General features: G+C 35.4%; 1 protein-coding gene and 2 long non-coding RNA genes across 4 annotated transcripts in view; 2 read left to right on the top strand and 1 right to left on the bottom strand.

Annotated features, from left to right (window-relative positions):
• Positions 1 to 9,626, bottom strand: part of LOC127969950 (gamma-aminobutyric acid receptor subunit pi-like) — a 39,114-nt gene extending 29,488 nt beyond the window's left edge. The window contains exon 1 of one of the 2 annotated variants that reach the window (XM_052572122.1): positions 9,329 to 9,626. The gene's annotated coding sequence lies outside the window, so the exon portion shown is untranslated. The remainder of the gene's footprint in view (positions 1 to 9,328) is intronic. The other variant, XM_052572123.1, reaches the window with a different exon arrangement.
• Positions 9,627 to 16,502: 6,876 nt separating this feature from the next.
• LOC127969961 (uncharacterized) lies at positions 16,503 to 17,569 on the top strand. Its single transcript, XR_008156436.1, has 3 exons — positions 16,503 to 16,571; positions 17,019 to 17,269; positions 17,474 to 17,569. It is a non-coding gene; the product is annotated as an uncharacterized LOC127969961 (long non-coding RNA).
• A 74-nt stretch (positions 17,570 to 17,643) lies between these two features.
• On the top strand, positions 17,644 to 19,610 carry LOC127969962 (uncharacterized). Its single transcript, XR_008156437.1, has 3 exons — positions 17,644 to 17,694; positions 17,823 to 17,892; positions 18,597 to 19,610. It is a non-coding gene; the product is annotated as an uncharacterized LOC127969962 (long non-coding RNA).
• The last annotated feature ends 3,151 nt before the right edge of the window (positions 19,611 to 22,761 follow it).

Here is a 22,761-nt window from a genome sequence, read left to right as displayed (position 1 = left end):
AATATAATTAAACCATACTAAACTACTAAAACAAACAGAAATGTAAATAGATACATGCAAACTTTTTAACAGTTATTATGATAAAATAAATGAACAAACAAATACATAAACAAATATTTTTTTTTCTCAGTGGACTTCAAGAATTCAACTGAAAAAAGTGAAAATGTTAAATAATTATAATAATAATAATAATAATAATAATAATAAATGAAAATTCAACTGAAAAACAAATAAAAATATTAATAATAAAAAAAACTTTAAAAACACTACGTATAATTATGTACACACACAAAAAAATAAAAATTTAATGAAATGATATGATATATAAATGAGCTCAACTATGATGTGGAAGAACTTAACACTAAGGGAAGGATGAAAGCTCTGCTGAAAATGACAAAATGTGCAGGATTCATAACAGAAACCAAAACTGCAGCATCACTGTGAAACAGGAATCGAAACAATGGTTTTATCTCAATAACTGTCTCTTGTGTTCACAATCACTGGAAGCACAAACTCCCAACTGAAACAACACAGTGAGAGTAACAGTGTATGAGACACAATAATTCATCAGATCATCATCTTCAATGTGAGTTCAGACGCATGACTGAACAGCTTTAATAAGCTCGTTTCCTACATATGGAGCAATTGGCTAAAAACCAGTGAAACCGATTCAGAAACTTCTTGTGTGCAGTTTCCAAACTTCCTCTCCCAGCGGGCATCACAGATGGCATCATTCGCTCGCCCGTGGCCCGTCTTCTTCAGGAATACTCCGAGTTTGAGGGAACTACTCGCTCTTGAGAGAGACGTTTATCTTATTTATGCTCCAGGCCAGAGAGAAATGCTAACCTTGTAAACATCAGCCTAACAATCCAGCTGCTGATACGAACACAAGCTATTCCCAATCAAGCCCAAGTCTTTCCATCCTAATGACTCTCACAGAAACACTAATCTTTTAGTATTTCCAGCTTTGCGCAAACGCTACCTTGCACTAGATTGGTTTTCTCTTTTTTTTAAATGCACCTCGCTGGTAGGATGAAAGCACAAGAAACGTCTTGAGAGATATCAAACATCCAGATGGTTGATCCAGAAGGGTTCGGCTCTAGCTGTTTGTCAACTAGGGAAGCAAAACGCTGCTTACGACATACTGAGCGAGCAGAAGCAATCTGCAAAATAAAGACATGCTATGATATAACTACAGAATACAGAACGTATATGGGTGGGGATCCTGTCGATATACATAATTAACACATTCACTGTCAAATCTGTAGAAACCAGGTGAATATTGTGTTTCTTACACACTCTCAAACACTCATATCAATACGTTTGCTCCAGAAGAAATCCATATTTTTATATATATTTTCTAATGTTTAATGAATGTTATTCAGAAGCTTATACAATACAGGAAATGGAGTGTGAATCCAAAAATAAATATTTAATAGCCTGATACTGACAGTCATTGCCGAGTAATGGAGTCTGGTTACAGGCACACATTAACCCTCTGGGGTTCTTCTATAATTCTTACATTGATGAATAATTGCTTTTATTTCACACATTTCCCAAAATTAGCTTTTGCAATGAGACACTTTCATTTGTGTGTGCGTGTGTTTTTGTATAAATAGGCAAATTATAAATAGGCAAATATGTGCAAAAATCACTAGAATTCACAAGCCTTTCTACAGAGAGCTGTATTCTCTATAGTGGTAAAAATGTGCTATTGCATGATAAAAATGCTTAATTTGTCCACCAGATGGCACCAATCTAATTTCAAAAATTGTTTTCTATAGGCCTTGGCTGTACTTTAAAATAAAATACAGCATTTATTAAAAAAAAATAAATAAAAAATTACATATATATATAAATTTTCTATTAAATTCAATGGGGAAAAAATGATCATAATTATTGCATTAAAAAATCATTATTATCATAAAATTCTCTCAAAACACCAAAAAAGAAAGAAAAAATATTATTGAACAAAAATACATTTGATTGATTTTACTGAAAAAAAGTATACCTGAATCCCGCCCTCCGGGTCATTTTTGACCCGAAGGTCCTGAGTGTGACTCCTAAATGAAGAACCCCAGAGGGTAAAAATGTGATCTTCAAATGATGAAGCACTGAGCTGTTGCCATTTCCTGTTACAATGGGCCATTCATTGGAGCACTTCCTGCGAGGAGCATCTACTTGTACATTGTGATGTGTTATCAGTCACACACATGCTCACTGTCTACTAAGATACATTATTTTAGCGTAATTCAAAAGTAGTTTTGATCTGTGAATGTCAAACAGATTGTGAATGGATTCTATACAGTACGTGCTACACATGACGAGCACTATTTGTGTGGCATGTGCAGTTGCTGCCTACGCAGAGCGCTTCCAATCAGTCACAGCTGTAATTTCTTCTGCAGACAGTGTTTGGGAAGCGAGCTGGAGTCTCATTATCACACCCACAGACACACAGAGGCAGATCTGATGCACAGACGCGGCTGATACTGCCACTGAAAGTCACCATATGTCTCAGCGGTCATCTAGCCAGAAGCTCCACATATAGATCGAGCAGAAATCCTGCCATATCTGCGTCCTCGGACACAATCACCCACGGTCATCAGATCTGTGCATCTGTCCGGCTCAACAGGAGTTTGCAGCGGCTTGCGGCCAGCGCCGGAGGAAATTGGATTGGTGCAAATGTGACTTTTGAGCTTGAGTCAACATGAAAAGGGCGAAAAAGTGTGGCGTCATGTGACACGCCTAGATCTAATGTCCTGTCTTCTTCTTTACATCACTTTCTTGCCTTAAAGAGCAAGTGAATATGACTCACACCATTACACTTCTACACTTTTCCAGCACATTTCTCCATGAGCTTTGAGCCACACTTGTTTAGCTTCATGCAGACGGATGCAGAAACAGCAGAATACATGATCCTCTGGTTTTCAGGCCCAAAACAGATGCTCGTCTTCACAATATTAACTTGAGTGACTAAACCATAACACGCAGAACAGAAGTAATGTATTCCAGTGCAACTGTGTGTACCTTTATCATAAACAGTTGTATGGTTTTTCTGATAAAGTTCATATTAATAAGCAAAACACAGACCAGAGCAGGTTAGAAATACACCTACTCTGGTCTGTGTTTTGCTTATTAGTGTGGAAGCATTAAAAACTTTACAAGTACCGACAGCAAGAGACTGTTTAGTACTGCATCTCATGTCTCTCGATGAGAAGAGGAAGGGGTGATTGTTGCTAGTTTACTGTATGATGACTGAAATCGCAAAATGGCCTTAAACAATTACTAAAATAACTGAAGAGAGTTACGTTTTCTAATACATGCACAAATTGCATGGATTCTGACATTGCAGCGGATCTATTTGTTAAACAGGGGGTTCAACAGGGGACATTCCTAAATGTTAGTAATTGTAATTTCACTATAGTTCTGTAAAATAAAATAAAAATTAAGACAATAATAATGATGATAATCAACAGCTCTGTTAATATATTTGTTATAACATACACACATAGTGTTTAAATTGGGATCTGTAATTTTTTTTAATGTTTTAAAACAAGTCTTTTCAGCTCAGCAAGGCTGCTTTTAATTTTACGGTAAAAAAATACATGTTTGATTCCATAAGGGAGTCTGATCGCCAAAAAATATAAAAAATATTATTTTACTAACTTATAAATTTTAAGTTAAATTGTGCTTTGTTGGTATAATGTCTGCTAGAATATTAAAATATTGCCAATGTTAAATATGTTTTAACTATTGTTTTGTAATAGATTTTATTTTATTTTTATTTTTTTATTTAATTATACAAGACAAACCGGTAAAATGTGCATTTTGGCTATTTAATTTATGCATTGATGGAAAAAAAAATTCAAAATACATGGGGAAAAAAACGTGAAAAACCATGTTCCCCTTTGGCCCAGTGTTTAACATTTGTCCATGTTGGTGCATCCCTACCGGTGACTATATGCCACTGCAACAGATGCATTTTGCAGGATTAAGGTTAACGATTAATCGATTAATTGATTGTTCATTTAAACTATGAAATAATCGAAAAACTGACATCCTTAAACGTCTAACTAACACTTAAACCTCATTAATCTAGTCCGTCTTTAGCTGCAGGCTTCTGCACATCAAGAGAAAATGAATATATTCATCAGGTCAACTCTCACCAGGGCAGTCACTCTCTGGCTTCGGTCACTCTGCATTTTCTAAAAATTACACTAAAATCTGACTAATTTAAGTTTATTTCCACTAGAGATCAGCTCTAATTACGACTCTAGGGTCTCAAACATATTGCAAACCAATGAAAACCATATTTATGTATGGAAATGATTCCCCAAATATTCATGAGCACACAAGATACTCCTGCAACCCTGAACATGCAGTGATTGAGACAGTGATACACAAAGCACAACTAGCATTACTGTAAACATAAATTACAACTGTTTAAACCATCTGTGATAGATCTGACCTAACATCAGCGAAAATCACTAGAACACCAACAGTTTATTCAAATACACAGAGACTTCAGATGATGAAGAAACGTGACAAATGATCAAATGACATTTATATAGACTAAATTTATTCACCCTCACAAGGTGTTTTTTGTCACAGAACAGACACAGAAGATCATTTGAAAAACATTGATAAAACAAACAACATGCACTTCCAAAATTGACCTCCACTGAATGGGCAAAAAACAATGATTTCTTTCAATTTCTTCCCTGTTCAGCAGAAGGAAGAACGTCGTACAAATTTGGAAAGACATGAAGGTGAGTAAATTATTTATATATTTTTTACTGAGCTGTTCATTTAAGCATCCAAACACATTTGCAATAAATGGATTCTCACTGCCAGTAAAAGTGCGGACAGTGATGAGAAGTAATACATGTTTATGTGGAAGGTGTGTGTGTGCTTAATCTGCTCCTGAAGAACTACAGACCATCCAGATTGAGCTAGTGTTTACATTCACCCTAAAGACCTGCACCAGATCTACAGATACAGCCTGAACTCTCATCTATCACAACCCACACATTCACCACCGTACATACATGAAAATGCACCTGGACACACAGATGAGCCAGGATCAAATATGATAGCACTGACTCCAATTCCCATAATGCACCTGTGCCAGGGAGCACATTGATTTAAATAAGTCAGGAGCAAATGAGCCACCTGCTGCTTCATCTATAACATGCCCATCTGCTGACATCTGGAAACCGTGGCGAGACACAGATCACCACAGAATAACTCTTTACAGTTTAAATGTCACAGAATTTGGATGAATAAATCAAAAGTAGGGCCCATCAAAATACATTTACATTTAGTCATTTTGCAGATGCGTTAATCCAAAGCAATTTACCATTGGGGAATAGTTCTTAAAGAGGCAAACAGTGCTCGTAATACCAAGTTTCAGGCATTTTTTTTTCTTCTTCAAATAATTACAATCTAGAAAGGGAAGAAATAAATAAAGAGAAAGACAAAGGGTTTTTTTTCAGGATGAAGTGAAGAAGCATCAAAAGAGTTGAGTTTTCAGCCGTCGCTTGAAAATTATCAGGGATTCAGAAAAAAAAAAACTGATTTCAAAGGCCCCTCTTATTGTTTAAGTTTTAATAAATTACAAATTGGAATCCAGAAAAATCAACTGAAAAACAAAAAAAACAGAACCAGAAAAAAAATAATAATTTGGAAATAAAAATTTAAATAAAAGTTTCCAAAGGCCACCCTTAGTTTTAATGTTTTAAATAAATATCAGATTTTTAAAAGTGTAATGAATTTAATTGTTTAGGATTAGGAATATGTTTTGATGATTAAAAACAAGATAAGCCATTAAAAATCAAATTCAGAAAAATAAAAAATACAGAATTTGGGAAAAAATGAAACAGATTTTAATGGCCACTCTTGTAAGTTTTCATAAATTATCAAAAGTAATAGTGTAATGAATTTAATAGATTGAAAAAATTTCAATGGAAAACAGAATTTGGGAGGGAAAAAAATAAAAATTTACACTTACATCATTGCCTTCTTAGGATTTATAACAAAAGACTCATCAAAAATCTGAGCCAATCTGTATTATTCCTCAGTTGTCATCTTCCCAAAACTACGGTAACTCTGACCTGATGGACTGAACACCTCATTCCAGAAACTTAACCTCTTCAACAGTGAAACATCCCTGAGGATCTTTCATTCAATGAGGGCTTATACACAGGGGAGGACGTATCAGGAGAAATAATGGATCAGCTGCCACACTTTCGGCTAGATTTGTCACTCAAGTTTGCAAAAAACCAAAAGGTCAAGACAGAAGAGCTAGAAAAAATGAAATCAAGATGAGTCCCACAAATTTCTAAAAATGGAGAAAGCTTGGTGAGATATGGAGAGATGGTCACGTAGAGCAACATGACAACCCTCCCACCAAACCGTGATGGATGGCCAATCAAGCCTGTAAGACTGATGGAGTTAGCGCTTTACAGAGGCCATCACTGATGATATCCCGTGTCCCTGAGGTGGCTTCATTGTTATCTTGTTTCTGACCTTCAGTAGGACAGAAGACACACAACTGTTACTCAGGGTTCAGTTATGTCTTTACTAGATTGCTGGTTTGCCCTATGACACTCCAGCAGGTAAAAACGCTGTAATTAGATTGCCAAGCCAAGCATCGCTCTATTTAATGGTAATATTTAAAGGTCACAGTATAATAAACTGCTTCAGACATGAATGATTCCTGAAATCATGGGTTTGTTGTGTAACGTGTGCTGGTGCTTTACTAAGAGATAAGATGCACTGTTTTAAATTGCTGGGCAATAAAACAAGGCAATTAACAATTGACAGGTGAAAATCATTAATCCCACCACTTACATGGCTTTAAGGTGGAGTCAGAAATGATGTATGTTTTACATATACTGAATTAGTGCTGGTGATAAAATGATAATGTAATTACACGGCAGCGCAGCGGTTGCGAGCTCACTGGAGCGGGTTCGTTACTCGCTGATTTGGTCATGTCTTGGTCATGCAAGCAATAAACATTACTGTGAGATCCAGTGTGAAGCGCTTAAATTCAGCGAAGTACACAAATGACTCTGTGACTTAAAAGAGTTTAAAGGCAGATGAAACAGCGTTGACAAAAATTGTGCGCATCAATACAGCCAGAAGGCTTTTCAATCTATAAATTACTATTATTTACCAATAATTTTCTGTAGTAGCACTTTCTGCACCATAGTATTGTGACAGAAATGTGGAAAATTCTTATTCAATTTTACAGTATTAATGTATACATGTATTAATGGAGTAATCAAATATAATTACAGTATTTTTGTGATTAAGCTATAGTGTATTTATACAAAATATTTATACTACTGTTTTTCATACACATACCTAGAAACCATATAGTTACGTTTGCCATGGTACTGCCGTGCTATATGTGTGATTTTAACTGTAGTTATCATGATCTAAATGTATGCTACTATGGAAGACCAATTATTAATATTAATACAATTCAAACAGTAAGAAAAAAATAATAAATGTAATTACATATAAAAATGATTATTATTATTGCAGCCTTCACTGCAAACTGTGCTGAAGATGCATCACCAAAGTCATAGCCTGTTTCTTGAGTTGAAACAATATCACTCATTAAAACATGAAGGAAAATAAGAAACACATTTTTCTATTAAGATATTTATTTTGTTAAGGAAACATGACTGGAAATATGTAAAGAATTAAGAAATATTAAGTGTTTGCAATGTTTGTCATTTGACAATAAAGAGGCGTTTAAACCACAATTAACCATCGGGTTTGGGAGCAAAAATCTGCCTTTAAGCTCAAAATGTTAAGCTTCAAAACAGCTCAAAACAAATATTTGATGTGAGAGACAACAGCAGATGCACTTTTTCACTGGAGGAAGTGTTATTATGGATTATAGACTCTGTGTATTTGAGTTAAAATCATCTTAATGCTGGATTTGTTTCATCTTTTGTCTTCTCCAGATGTTCACTGATGGACTGGAGAGCTGTGGATTATAGAGATGTTTTTATCAGCTGTATGGACTCTCATTCTGACGGCACCCATTCACTGCAGAGCATCCATTGATGAGACACTGTTGCAATGCTACATTTCACCAAAAGTCTACATTTTCTTTTTCTTTTTCAAAACGATTCCTTTAATAGTTGCACTGAAGTATGAGCAAAACACCACTAAATATAAATATATACATACACTACTGTCCTGATTCAATATCTCTCTCGCTCTCTCTCTCTCTCTCTCTCTCTCTCTCTCTCTCTCTCTATATATATATATATATATATATATATATATATATATATACATATATATCTCTACATTATGTTTTCCACTCTTACTTTTTCCAGAAGTAGTAAATCCAGGTCCAATATGAGAATTCAGCAGTTTTCTGATCTACCTCTCCATCCTCACAGTCAATCTCTCGGGATGCGACACTCTCAAAATCCCAGTTCTGGAATGTTGAAGATAAATTGAGACGGTGTTCCCCATAACTCAAAATAAACATCATTTATGTTAATCCTGTTTATTCCCACTCCTACATTTGCTCTGCATTTCATGCTTGACTCTAAAGCCACCGAGGGACCGACTGCAGCACATACACAACAAAATAAATACTAATACAAACCATGTGATCTGATAAATTATAAGGTGATGTGAACTGGTACTTGCCAAAATACAATAATAATGATCTCTCCCAAAAGCAATGGAAATGTACTAATACTTCATTTTTATGCAGAACGCATTAACTGTCGACATGCAAGATTAACACTTTACACAGTCCAATTACAATAACATGAAATCCACTAAAAGACAATAATAGAAGAAAACCAATCACATTATCCAAACCTAATGATACACCCAACTGCACAATGTGCCAATTTAGGTGAATTTGGCCTTGACTATAACATGAACACATGCCCAAATGAATGAGTTCCCTTCTGTTTTAAGATCTACATAATGCACGTGGCACATAGGCATATAAATTATATAACAATAAACAACATCTTGACAGATTTTCACATTTATTCAGTCTGAAATGGAAAACGAATGAAATCGTGATTAACATAACGTTAAACTGCTCAAAATGAATAACACATTCTTGTTTCCGTTGGATAAGACTACATTAAACCATACAGGGATTTGACAATAAGAAAGCTTAATTCGAATCATTTTTAAATGTAATTTAACTTAGGAATGTGTAATTTCTGATTCTAGTTAAAAACGTCTTATTTAATGACGTTAAAAGTAACTGCGTAACACACAAAAGAAAGAAATCCGCCAGAAATCCAGTCAGAATCTCCAGCGCTTCTCTTACCTGTGGCGCCGCGTATAAACGGACATTTCTCGGAAATATCAGGAAGAGCTGACCAACCGAGTCCACGGAGACATTGGTCTTCACTTAACATCCAATAAAAGTAGATAAAAGCAGTATTTACTCCGGTTTCTGGACGCGCGTTTGAATGGAGCCAGCGTCCTTGCAGCAGCGCGAGAGCAACTGAATCCGCCGCGCGCGCTCGGAGCGGGAGAGATTTGCGCGCCAATCACGCGCCTCCCGCTCTTTTCCCGTCGCTTCACGAGAAATCCGTTCAGTCGGTGTTTGTGATTGACAGCAGCTCAGCAGTGTTTACTATCGAGGGTGACTACTACTAGTACACGAGAGCGGCTGCTGTCTGTGATGATCAGGTAACCGAGTTAACCAGCTTTCAGTTAACGCCTGTAACAATGGGGACAGAAATAACCATAGTAGACATCTGTATTGTTATTGAAAGGAATTACATTTTTTATTTCAAACTGTTGTGATTTGGAGCAACGTTTTATTTATTTATTTATTTATTTATTTAGTTAGTTAGTTAGTTAGTTAGTTATAGAATGCTCAGAGAAGCAGCATTCCTTAATGTTTACATAACAAAAACTGTTTTTAAAACATGTTTATGAACATTTTGAACATTAGTAGAACATTCATACATGTTTTCATAACTTGAACTTTAGCAAACATTCTTAGAATATATTTTTGTCAGCCAAACTCACTTTCAAAATGTGTTTTTATCTCAAACGTTAAGGTAGTCACTTTTAGTTATAGAATATGTTTGTTTGTTTGTTTTAACTAAAATGTGTGTGAATATGTATTTCTTTAGCTCAACATTAGACTTTAAAACTAGCAACACCAAGGTCATGGGTTCGATCCCCAGGGAATGTGTGAACTGATAAATGTTTATCTTGAATTCAGTGTAAGTCGCTTTTGATAAAGGTTTCTACCAAATGCACTGAAAATTATATCTGCCGCTGTTTAAATGTGATTATGCAGGTTCTTCAGATTTAGTTTTCTTGAAATGTGTCCTTGCAATTTAGAAGAAAATTATTTATACTGATATATATATATATATATATATATATATATATATATATATATATATATATATATATATATATGACATATACAAAATTTAAAATGCGAGGCTGTGAGTGTGAGAGATAAACATACAGTACAGTGCATTCAGTGAAGTTTTCTCTCTCTTACTCTCTCTCGTCCACACACACACTTTCATTAATCAAACTATAACCTTAATTAATGAAATGTGACTCATGCAGAAATGTAAACTCACTTTGCACTTCCTTTGTGGTTTCTGATTACTACTATTGTCCTTGAGTCTTCAGGCATGTTTAATTTAAGCATTATTTTAATTTAATGTTTCGACATTATGCATAGATAAATTATGGTTTATTGTCACAGTAGCTTTCTAATGAAGTGTTTGCAATCAGTGTTGTTTTGTTACTACGCTGAGGTTAATCAAGTGGCATTCATTCTGTCGGAATGTGTTTAACGCTTAACAGAAGCTCTGGAAGTTATTATTTAAATATTAACATGGATGAGCAAGAAATTAGCATCTTTTCAATGCATTACTTACAGTTTCTTCTTACAAATGTTCCACGAATAATCCTTTTCTAAATTGATGTTATGCAAAAACACTAATTTATGTGTGCTATTTATGCTACTATTACATTTTTATTGCAAAATAGAATAATATGCATGACTATCTTTAATTAGGCTAGTAAATTGGATCCATAAATGCAGGTTTCAGACAATATTAATGTGAAAACGAAATGTCAAAGCTGGTGGTCTCTGTGCAATGCATCTTCAGCCTTAGTTTGCTCACAGCGTGAATATGAAGATTCCTTTGTCACTGATAAATACATCACATCCGATCCGGTCCCACGCACTAATCCGGACTGTATCCCCCTCTCTCTCTCGACAGACTAGTCCCCTTTATCCCCAGCCACAAGGCATCCCTATGCATTAAACATCAAAGACATTCGAGATCTCGGCTCAGATGCTGCTAAGAGGAAATTTCGGCTGGAAAGGCAGAAAATGAAGCGTCTGCCCTCCATATGCCATCTGCCTCTGCTGTGACAAGAGTTTCATGAATTCAACATCACACCGTATCCACCACAACAACAGCAGCCACCGCAGACTGAACAACTGATATTGTCTGAATCTAGCGGCGGTGAATTATGCAGCGCTTAAAGGAATCTGGGTTTATTGATGGAGGAGAAGCTGGTGAAAATCAAGAGCTGGTGGCTGGCTGGCCATGCATAGGTGTTAATAATTGGCTGCTATCATTTGAAACTGATATAATATGGGTTTACCGAAGAGGATTTTAGTTTGTGCATCATGGTTGATTTTGTTGCATGAGGAGTGCTGTGGATTATTGTGATGTTTTTATCAGCTGTTTGGACTCTCATTCTGACGGCACCCATTCACTGCAGAGCATCCATTGATTAGACACTGATGCAATGCTACTTTTCCCCAAACCTGATGAAGAAACAAACACATCTACATCCTGGATAGAACCAACTTTCAGTGAATTTCCATTTTTGGCTGAACTATTCCTTTAATGTGTATCATCTGTCTGAACATTTTAATATAAAGACATAACTAGAGCTATAAATATGACTTTCTTAAGTGTCAAAAAAAGGATGCAGTTTGATATCAAATAGTCATGGTGTTGACCAGCAGGGGCTAACTGGATCGTACTGACCATCCAAACCTTGACATAACAAGATTTGAAAACAAAAGGATGCCAACACAGTGGAAAAGATTGTATAATTGTGAAAGCATGATATAATCTTCAAATGTTGAAATCGTCAATGTGATACAAGACTCACAATTCACCAATAACAGCAGCAGTTTGAGAAAACCTCAGCGAGCCCCAAACGGAGAGCATCAGGACTGATGGAGAAGCTGTACCACATGCATAATGCAAACACTGAGAGTGTAGCACATAATTGGCTCCACATTGTCAATCGCCTGTGTTTTTCGATTCAATCTCCTCCATCTCTCTGGCTCTGTTCTCTCTGGCTTCTTTTATTGCTGATCAATCTTCTATATCTGCTTCTCCTCTTCCATCATCCTCTCCGAATCACTCGCACCTCTCTGTTTCTTCCTCTCTGTTTCTGTCTCTCTCTGGTATAAATTCTATTTTCTCTCTCCTTCTGCATCCTCCTTTATCCCTGTGTTTGTTCTCCAAGCTCTTGTTCTCTGTGACACCGTCTCAGTCCCCGAGGTTAAGAGGTTTGTCATTCTCTGGTGAAGAATTGGAGCTCATTGCGTCCTGCGGCCTCACATACTGCAGAGATACCGATAGATTAACAAAGATACAGAAGAACAAACAGTTCTTTGTGTGAGATGATTCACGACTCACCTCGGGAGAAAAGCTGAAATGTAGTTTAATAGACTCAATTACAGCATTTGTTTGTAAGCGACCGAGTGAGCAGAGAACAGATGTCATTCAGAAGAGTTACACTGAGATATATATATAGAGAGTGCAAGACCTTTTCAGAGGCCTTTGTTCAAGAGGTTTTCACACAGAGGTTTTAAAAAGTTTTCTTTAAACCAAAGTAAACCAAATCAACCAGCTACAAGGTGAATCAGAACATTACAAACTTTGATTTGTAGCAAAAATATATTTGTAAAAAAATAGTCGACGAGTTAAAAAATAAGGAAAGACCACTTAATGGCTTTAATTGAAAATGACAATCAAATGACAAACTACTGATTTAAAGAAACTGTTTTATTGCAAAATATGCATACACACAAAAATCTGAATAGTTTGCATAATTTGCAGTGATTCAAGTGAGTAGCAGGGCTAAATAGTTTTTGTTTGTTTGTTTTTCGGCACAATTAGCTTGTTTCCATTCTCTGATTGGTGGAGATTTCTCCATTTCTCATCAGTTAACAACCTTATACAAATCCCCTATTATTAAAAAATAACATTTCTTCATTGTCATCAATGGTTCCACCTTTAAAATTAATGGAACTGTTCCATTTGACTTAAGGTTCTTTATAGTGGAAAATGATTCTTTAGATCATTAAATGTATTTCACAATAGTTTCTCTTAAGAACTGATCACTGAAAGGTTCTTTAGGAAAGCATTATAGAGCTGTTTCAAAACCTGAAGTGAGCTGTTTTCTGGTCTTCTGTCCACATAGGCAGCTCCCTGATGAAATTAACCTCATCTCATATGTGACTGGTTTGACCAGTGGGGGACTGGGACAGTAAATCAGGGAATTTGACTCCACCCCAGGCCTCCTCTGTTTCTGCAGTCACCACCAACCAATTCATGTGTCCACCAGACTGCTAAACTCTTTGGCTCTTTCAGTTATTTGAATTGGGCTATACTTAAAAAATAAATCAAAATCCTGAGACTGTGGACGGGCAAAATAATCAAATGAAGAATCAAGAAATATCAAGGCATTCACTGTCTCTATCATCTTTCCCTGAATCCCTCTCTCTCTCACTCTGCACATTGAGTTTCTCTGCAACATCAAATAAGCACTTTCAATAATCTATATTAATTATGCAGCCATCTATTGTATGTCCCCATGATCACAGTCCTACTACTGATGACCTTATAAATCATAAAAGCACATATATATTTTTTGAAAGTGTCCGTCTACCAAATGATTATGTAAATATTACGGTTTGTTTTACGGTTTTAGAGTCACGGTTTCGGTACCGTTGTATGTGCTATGTTTATGGAAAAACTATACTTTCAAAAAATATATAATCATATTATTAAGAATATTCTAACTACAAGCAACAGCACAAATAAATACAACAGAGTAAAGATACAAATCAAATAAACTGACTTTCAGGGTTTTTTTTAGGTAGGTCTTGCATTAGATTTTAAGTACAGAATTTAAATAAAGTAATTATATGCAAAATGTCTCAGTTCACATTACTTTAATCTCCGTGTGCAAGTGTTTTGTTTGCATGTATGTCATTGCAGCAGCACATTAAACTTTATTTGTAATTAAACTGACTGGAATTACATGTGAATCAAATTATTTTAATGCACACCTTTTAGCCAATCAGAATCAAATATTCAGACAAACCATGGTGGTAAATAGATTTATTACAGTAACTGTTCAACAAACCAAGCCACTAATGGTTGTGTTAAAGAAAAAAAGAACATACTTTCTGTGTTTGTGTCAATTTGCTGAAGTAAACTGTTAAGAACTTGAAGAGCAGTCTCTAGATTAAGATGAAGGTCCTTCCCAAACCACATCTTCACTTCATGCAGCAGCTACCAAAAAAAGAAATAAAGAAAATAGAAAGAAAAATTCATTAAAACATTTTTGACTTTTTTTATTCATACAAAATTTTTTTGAAAATGCAGTGGAAATACTAAACTCAAAGGAAACAACACTAAAAACAAATACTCACAAGTTGTGGAACCTGAAGAAATGGGAACATGTCCATGACCTCTCATGTTGATTTTGTCATTAAATCAACTCTTTTAAAAAGAACGCATCTCATTCGATTTTTGATATGTTGGTTTAGTCAGGTTGTCTTTTACGTAGTTCGGCATTTATCACAGTAATGTGCTCCTGAAAACTTAATTGATCTTCTCCAATATTCTCCAGGTTTAATATAATCTGAAAAACGTAGTAAATGACAAAATTCCTATTGTAAATTCCTATTGTACTGTTCCTATTGTATTCCTATTGTATTGTATTTAACATCATCAATTAAGTATATTCAAAAACATTTTGTACCTTAAAATCAGTAAATGTTATGCAATTAGAGAACTAAGCCAGTAGCTGGCGGTGTCATTTGATTTGGATGGGAACTTCAGATTGTGAATCATTTGAGTCAGTTTGAGAGTTCAAAGCAGGTTTGAAAATCATTTGAGTCATTTTGGGAGTTCGGAGCGGGTTCGCGAATCATTTGAGTCAGTTTGAGAGTTCGTAGCGGGTTCTTGAGTTCGTAGCAGAATCGCGAATCATTTGAATCATTTCGGGAGTTCGTAGCGGGATCGCAAATCATTTGAATCAGTTCGGGAGTTCGGAGCGGGATCGCGATTCATTTGAGTCAGTTTGGGGATCGCAAATCATTTGAATCAGTTCGCGAGTTCGTAGCGGGATCGCGAATCATTTGAGTGAGTTTGGGGATCGCGAATCATTTGAATCAGTTCGCGAGTTCGTAGCGGGATCGCGAATCATTTGAATCAGTTCGCGAGTTCGTAGCGGGATCGCGAATCATTTGAGTCAGTTTGATAGTTCGTAGTGGGTTCGCGGATCATTTGAGTCAGTTTGGGGATCGCGAATCATTTGAATCAGTTCGCGAGTTCGTAGCGGGATCGCGAATCATTTGAATCAGTTCGCGAGTTCGTAGCGGGTTCGCGGATCATTTGAGTCAATTCGGGGATCGCGAATCATTTGAATCAGTTCGGGAGTTCAAAGCGGTTTGCTGATGTTTGGTCATGTGGTAGTGTCATTTTCACTCCGCTATCGCCTGATTCGTAGATTCATAAAACCGTCAATTAATCCTCAACTGCATATTGCAGGTCAGCCTGATCGACTGCACAGCTGCAGGCCAGAATTACCGTCAGACCACCGGGAAATGTCCCGGTGCTCCCGATGGCCAGTCCGCCCCTGGATTTGACACAATCTACACAGAGCCTCTCAGACCATTGACTCATCCAAGGTTGCTAAGTTAAACATGCCTTTTTCATTTATGATTAATTTCTGTTCTTTTAAAATGATATTATTGAGTTTCTCATATTTATTTCAGTATAAGGAGAGATGGAAAGCACTGGTTCCACCCGTGGCACAGATGCACCATATCTGTCTGACATTCATCTCTAATTTAGGACTTTTCTCTGATATTCTTCTCTTTTAAGGCTCTGTGTTATTTTAGTATCGTTGAGATACTATAATTTTTTTTATTAATAGGGAAAGTCTTGGAATCTTTTGATGTGTTTTTGTTATTTGTATCAGTTTTTGCACACACTTTGGATCATTCACTCTAAAAAACGCTGGGTTGTTTTTTCAACCCAACTGCTGGGTTGAGGCCGTTGGATAGGACTTTGGGATGTTTTAACCCAAGTTTGGGTTGAAAATAAGGTTTTAAAAAAAAAATTTTTAACCCAGCGGTCTGGGTTGAGGACGCGGACGTGAAGGAGAGCACGCACGTCACGTCAAGATCGTACGTCTCCAGTGCGAGCAGCCGCCATTTTCTCTGCGTGATAGAAGCGAGAAGCGAGTGAAAGACTATGGTAAGTAAATATTCAAAATATAAAGTTATCTTTTATTGTTTACCCGGTTGTATGAAAGGCGGAAGGTTTTATGAAAGGCGGAAACAAAGGAGCTTAACGTTATATATATATATTTTAAAATAAAACGGACGCGGTTTTCGCCTCAGACACGGAGGTCTTAACTGCCTCATGTAACGGTACTGAACAGAGGATGTACTTTTAATATAACGTCTGTGAATGTATTTTGTCATATTTACACAAGGTTTTACATTATCTGTACTTTTTGAGGCGTTAACAGACGGTTATGGTCACGGTTATGGTCATGTGAATTTGTCTTTTTTCGCGGTTAAACTGAATGTATGTTTGTCTCCTAAAGGAAACGGCATTGTGTAGTAAAGACTAGCATAATTATTTTGAGGCTGTTGAAGTGGTAACTGTTAAAAGTATGTTTTACATGTAATATTTCAGACTTGTCCAGCTCCTGTCTTCATTGTCCTCGCGCCGAGAGTTAAAGACACAGAAGCTGTTTGTGTGAGGAGTCACAGACCTGTGTGAGGATGAGGAGGAGGTGTTCTTCTGAAGAGAGGGACAGACGGTTTAAGGAGAGTAAACTTCAGAATAACATCAAGTTATCTTTATTTTTACTAAGACTAAAATAATGTTGTTTTTTTAGATGTTGCAATCCAGAGACAAGATAACTTCATTCTTTTGAGACTGATGTAAGTTAAGTTATTATTACTTTTTTTTTTTAGAAAATTAATGTTTATGTTGTGTCCTGCCTGTTAACTTCACATTTTGATGCAAAAACAGTGTGATTTTATATATATATATATATATATATGTATGTCTGTATGTGTGTGTATGTATATATATGTATGTATATGTTAATATTTTATTGAAACCATTGATGCCCCTCTTTGCAGAACTCAAACTAACTGGAGTTAAGGACACACAAGTCTGCTTGTGTGAGGAGGTGGTTTTCTCAGCTTCTTTGGAAGAGAGGGAAAGATCATTTAAGGCAAGTAAACTTCATAATTTCATGTTATCAGCTGTTGTTGTGTTTTACTAAGAGTAAAATAATATTTGTTTTTGTAGATGTTAAAAGCAAGAGACATGGGAGAGCATCATTCCTTTGAGATTTTATGTAAGTTATTTTTAGAAAATAAATGTTTCTGTTGTCTCCTGCCAGTTTACTTCACATTTTGATGCAACAACAGTGTGATTATGTGCTCATTTCATTAAGACCATTGATGTCTGTGTTTTTTATTGCAGAAATCAAACCAAGTTTGGAGTTGTCGTGTCTGATTTGGAGAGTCATCATTCTTGGTCTTCGCTCTTAGAGGTAAAGTTCACACAAAAAATAATTTACTTGCCCTCAAGTCATTCCAAACCTATAAGACTTTTGTCTGTCTTTACAACATAAATTAATATATTTTTAGTTTTCTCATAATATTTGTTAATCCATTTATAGTTTAGATAATCAGTATTTTCAAGCTTCATAAATATAGAGTTATTGTAGAAGTAAATTCTGATATTTATATATGAATACATCTTAAATTATATGATAGCAAACATGTAGGTTCAAAATAAAATACTGGTCTCCCAGACCAGCAATGGAGGACACAAAAAGAGAATATTAAATATATTCATATTTTTTCCAAAAAATGAGCAGAGTTTGTATGAGTCTGGAAAAACATGGGGAGAGTAAATTATGAACATTTTAATTATTTGGTGAACTAACGGTTTGAAGAACAGCCCTCCACGTACATGAACATTTGTGAGGTATGTGAATGTCATGACTGTTTTAATGTTTCAGTAAAGAAGCTTTCTGAAAGCAATATTTATTCAAACAATATCACCTGTCCTCACACTAGTGCTGCCATTATAGACTTCATGAGAGCTGTGATAGACAGACATTAAACAACCACACAAAGTGTTGAAACTTTAAAACCGATTATTTACCTATCCTTACGGTGTGAATACACCTCTACCTGAAAATCGATAGTTTAATTAAATGTTTAATTTTTTCAAATGTGTTTCTCTTAGGCCACTGATGAAGAGCAGGCGGTGACTGGGATGAATCCTGGTCAGAGAGGAGAATCTTCTTTCCCCTAAACTGATGCAGCGGTGGTTTTAAAGGAGGACGCTGCCCTGGATGATGTAGAAGATGTCAGATGCTGTGCTGATGGGGCTTCTTCATGACTACATCAGTTATGCTAAAGAGATCATGAAAATTGACCGTGATGCATGATCTGTATTCATGGACTATGAAACAAACTGTAAGTGTATAATTTGTAAAAAAAAAAAAAAAATTAAATGCTTTTTCTGTGTTGTTTAGTAGAAGAGTTTACACTCTGTCATTCATACACCTGCTCACATTCTTTCACACACACACACACACACGCGTCTGTTAAATGTTATAATATCAAAGTTAATGTTGTGATTTATTTGTGTACTGTCATGCCAGAATAGTTGGAAAAAAACCTAATTCAGTTATATTCATCAAATGTTCAATGCTTTGTTTATGAACTCTGTAGCTGTTAATGCCATCCTTTTCTGCATTTCTTCTAACATGTTACTTTTTGACTCTTCTCTTGTTTTTAATAAATATTTTCCTTTTGGTAATTATTATTTGTGTGTAAAAGTGATATTTAAAATGAACAACATTTGTAGGTTTAATGCCTAGCTCAATTTGGGTTAATTTTAACGTAGAAATGCATTGTTTCCCCACATGGCTGCACTCTGCGAGTTTATTTTCTGCCAGCAGGAGGCGCTAAGAGCGGGAGAGGTAGGTTTCTCCGGTAACGGCTGCAGAGCGGTGCTGAGCTCACAAACGCTGCCTTATCAAGCATATGCGAAATGATATCGAACATTTTCTAAATACAGTAGTTTTCCTTCTGAAATACAGTGATAAAAAACACCCGCTCTGGTTTTTGAAACCCTGCAATATAGTCATTTTAAACCATAAAAAATGGCAACCCAGCAGGCTGGGTTAAATGTGATAACCCAACTGGTTGGGTTAAAATAACCCAGCGCTGGGTTCGTCCCTTTTTGACCCAGCGCTGGGTTGTCAAAATAACCCAAATTGGGTTGTTTTCAACCCAGCAGTTTTTAGAGTGTTGTAAATCATATTTGAGGGAATTTACTTGTACCTTGTTTTGTGTTTTAAATCGAATCTTGTTGGGTGTTTTATAACCTTTGGATTTTGTGGAGTGTGGTTTCATTGGCCAAACTCTGGTTGTTTTTAAATGTGCCATACAAATTAAAATCTTATTTTTCAACAATATACATATATTAATCTTTCTTTCATTCTTAGTTTAAGTTATTTTAGTGTATCAGGATTTTTTTGTATTCTATTTATTATAAAATTATGTTTTATAAAATAATTTAATAATTACATTTAATAAGATTGTATGTAAAATAAAGATTTTTATGAAGGTTTTTATGTTTTTGTTTTTTGTCTAAAAGTGAATGGATAGAGAGATGTTACTGGTGTTTCCTATTTGACTTCTGTCTTCATGAAAAGACACCTCTGTCTAAACTCAGAGCTGAATCCTAAAATCTGGCATTTAAAAACACTTACTCATCCTCCCTCTGGAAATAATTCTGCCTCTTCGGCATAAAAACAGAGCGCTGTGCATGTGTGGATGATTTTATGACAAATTCAATTCAATAGATATATTTGATTAGATTTTTATTCATTTCTCATCACCTTATTTAATTAAATAAAAAAAATTGTTAATTGTTACTGTTATACTGTATATGTCACTTTCTTGGCATTACTTGTTTTATGTGTTGACTTAAAACACCTACATTTTAAAGCCACTCAAAACATCCTTGCAACAATAAAGGTTGCTTTGAATCCTCACCCATAACTCATAACTACAGCATCATCTGTCGTCTTTGACCACAGTAACAGATCTGCGGAGCATCATTGAGTAGATTTGAGTGTTAACAGGCCATTAGCAGAAGCCTTTGATCCACAGCATCGCACGCCTCACTGATTGCACAGACTCTGTGAAGTAACCTGAGGTTAATTGTGTTTCTGCGCTTACAGAGCAGTGTTCATCAGTATCTTCATAGATCATTCCCAACGAGATCACATCTGTGCATCTCTGATCATCACAGTCCTCCAGTCAAATGTGTTAGACTGCGTTGTGACTGATGTTTTGAAGAATGTTTTTAACTAAACAGTCGATGGTATAGCTATTCACATCCACAGTAAGGAAAAAATATCTATGGGACCAGTTCGGTTATTCTTCAAAATATTTTATTTTGTGTTCAGCAGAAGAAGAAAAAATATTCCTTGATGCTTTTTAAAGTGAATATTGTGGAGAAAAAAACCTTATAAATGGGCAATTATATATAGATCATATCCACAAGGGTCATAGCTAGAGCAATCTAACTGAAGCATTAAATGTCTTAAATATGAAGCCAAACGTATTATTGATGCTACTACTATGATTGCTAATAATATCATCAATAAAAACCCTAATTATAATCTATTTTAATAAAAGAAAAAAAGAAATCCGTAGAATAGAGACAGAAAACTAGCTTTGGAGGAGTACAGGAGTCAGCAGCCATAAACGCCTCTCTGTTGTCTTCTTTAGAGGAGTTTCTCTTCTGTGTTTCTTCAGACCGTCTGACTGGCTCTTTATGGTTTATTCTGAGTCGTGTTCGTCTGATGCACATCTTATATAAGCAGTGACATTTCAAAGCTCTGACGACTCATTAGGGGCAAACCTGGAGCAGGACTCTTCTGTCGTCTGATGTGAGAGGACACGGGAGACACGCTTTCACACACGATCTGCTTCTGACGTCTGTTTACAGAGTTTCCTCACGCTCTCTCCACATTCCCAGCACTTTCACCTGGTTTATGATTACTGATGAAGATACTGAATCAAAACATAATCACTCAAACCAATTAGCTAATGAATCTTTCCGACTGAATCACCATATCATCTACTGAAAGTCTTATGAAGTTGGAAATAAAGAGGATTGCAGTTTACAATCTTTGAGTCTACTTCAAAATTTCGCTTTTAAGTCAAAGTGTTGCTTGTCATTTCTTTAATCACATTTGCAAAATTTACTAGCCATTTCTGCATAAAAACTACTTCTTATCAGTTCATCTTGAGATATTACACTTATCAAACAAGAGACAGTGATGGACAGATCTGAGGCACAATTGAGAATCTTTCCCAAAAAAAACCTAGTCCTGTAAATGAATGGAGTCTGTGCCCAAGAGCCTGCTGGGTAATATCAGACCTATTTGGTTTGGGGGCTGTAATGAGGACATTTGCATCAGTGCCGTCGCTCCAGAAAGAGGTGCATCATGGGAACTCAGTCGGTGAATGTCCACGAGTGCCTTCACGAACCATCACAGAGCTGTCAATCACACACACAACACACACACACTGCATTAAACAACTCACATAATCACCAGATCGACATATACATGCTTCACGATGAGATCTGTGACAAATACTGTATATATTGGTTTAATACATCACTAAAATGACCAGAAAGTAGCATGACAGTAACATACCATGCAAATGCTACATGAATATGATAAATATTCAGTGCAATGGTTTGACATTAGATCCTTCTCCTGTACTAGAACACTGCACTGCACTTTTTTACATTTAACTAAAATGTGTTAATGTAAGTGGTTGCAAACAATTTATCTTAGCTACATTTAAATTTAGTTGACTAACGTTCAGCATTTGTTTCATCTAAATGTAGCTAAAACAAATTGTTTGCAAACACGTATTTCACTGCACTGAATATAAGGGTTTGTTATTCTTTTTTTTTATTATTATATATTTTTTGCATTTAAAATAACATTTAATTTAATTTAAAATGATGATCTGTGTAATACAAAAATTAAAACATGATTAATTAAAATGTATTAAAAACTAAACTAAATTAAAATGAGCATAAAACATCTGCAATTCAAAAATAATAACATTAGCTGTAATTAAAAAAATAATAAGATAATATATATATATATATATATATATATATATATATATATATATATATATATATATATATATATATATATATATATATAATTACTACTATAAACTATACATGAAGGATGAAAATCTTATCTGAACAGTTCAAAGAAGGGAATTAATCTATAAATGTGTACTTTTTAAACACTGCAGTCATTAAATATTTGCTTGGTTATCTCTGTTCTATTCAGGCA

The sequence above is a fragment of the Carassius gibelio genome, chromosome B13 (genome assembly GCF_023724105.1).
Source record: "Carassius gibelio isolate Cgi1373 ecotype wild population from Czech Republic chromosome B13, carGib1.2-hapl.c, whole genome shotgun sequence".
Lineage (NCBI taxonomy): Eukaryota > Metazoa > Chordata > Actinopteri > Cypriniformes > Cyprinidae > Carassius > Carassius gibelio.
This window is presented reverse-complemented; position numbering and strand designations above follow the sequence as displayed.